Source organism: Biomphalaria glabrata, chromosome 10 (assembly GCF_947242115.1).
Source record: "Biomphalaria glabrata chromosome 10, xgBioGlab47.1, whole genome shotgun sequence".
NCBI lineage: Eukaryota > Metazoa > Mollusca > Gastropoda > Planorbidae > Biomphalaria > Biomphalaria glabrata.
Genome location: NC_074720.1, coordinates 45,338,845 through 45,340,272, shown reverse-complemented (window position 1 = coordinate 45,340,272; position 1,428 = coordinate 45,338,845).

Here is a 1,428-nt window from a genome sequence, read left to right as displayed (position 1 = left end):
TTCAAAGACCAGCTTAGGCGTCAACTTTCTTTGGCTTACAGATGAGAGCACCTGGTTACATGCGGCCTCAGAACGAGACAGCTGGAGGTCACTTACGAAGGCCGCGGGATACACATTTTAAAACCAAAAGAAAATCTGCTGTCGAGAACAGACGGCGAAAAGAAAATCTAAATCGACCACCTGCGGACAATGGTTATGCTTGCCCTGGATGTGGCAAAATATGTAGGTCACAGCTGGGACTGCGCAGCCACGTGAAATACTGCATTCCTCACTGATCTTCGGACTCGAAGACTAGCCTTATTATTATTAGCAGGATCTCTAAAGAGTGGCCTTTTTTCGTTGTGCAGCCAGCTTTGCTTTGGACGACAATTTCTTTGTGCTCCTTTCAGTGCCTCTCGACTTTCGACCCATAAAAAATGTTTTGGATCTGCCTTTGAGCTGCTTACAAAATTAGTGCTGAATGTAAAGTAAGGATCCTGTTTTGAAAATTTCGATTTCAGCAATGCCCATTGTCCTTTTCTTTTTAAAGCTATATTATAGGCAGCATTACTTAGGGAATTTAGGTGCCCTTACTACCAAGGCATCAGCATGCCTACTTTTCAATGTTTACCTGCAAGTGTTTTATATGCTTGTGAGTCTTGGACGCTGACTGCAGAGCTAGAGAGGAGGATCCTAGCAATGGAATTGAGCTGCTACAGAAGGATCCTAGGTATCACATTTTAAACCACATCACAAAGATATTAGAGGCATGATGACCCCATGATGACCTACTATCATAAAAAAACTTGAGCTAAAAATCTATGGCCATATTACAAAGTCTTCGAGGCTCGCTAAGACCTTCCTTCAGGGAACAGTACCAGGAAAAAGAAGAGGCAGACAGAAAGCGATGGAAAGATAAAGTACATAAAAGAATGGATGGCCCTGCAATTGAAAGAGGTTCTAACTAAGGTAAAAGACTAGTGGAATGGAGAAAGATGATGAATAAATCTTGCGTGGTGCCCCAATGGTCCAACAGACTAAGGGATAGGTAAAGAGTTTTTTCAGCAGCAGGTATCAAAACTCTCATGTTTCAAATTAAATCTCTTTTTACATGTTTTACAACTAAGAAATGAAAATGAAGATTTATCATTCCTTTTTGTAAAATAAATCTAAAAAATTACTTGATATTTGTCTGCATTTAAAGATTCCTTGCTTTGTGGTTCAAATATTTAATTGGTAAAATGAGAATATTACTTTCTCATTATGATGTAGGTATGAAATTTCAAAACATAAGTCCACCCAGGTCTAAGAGCTATTTGATCTTGATTATTCACACTGCACTGTCAACATAACCTACCCTGACATTCATTAACTATTAACCAGGTATTAATTTCTTAACCTCAAGAGAAGCATGGTATTATTTTTTTTTTAAAGCTAAATGATCAAGTT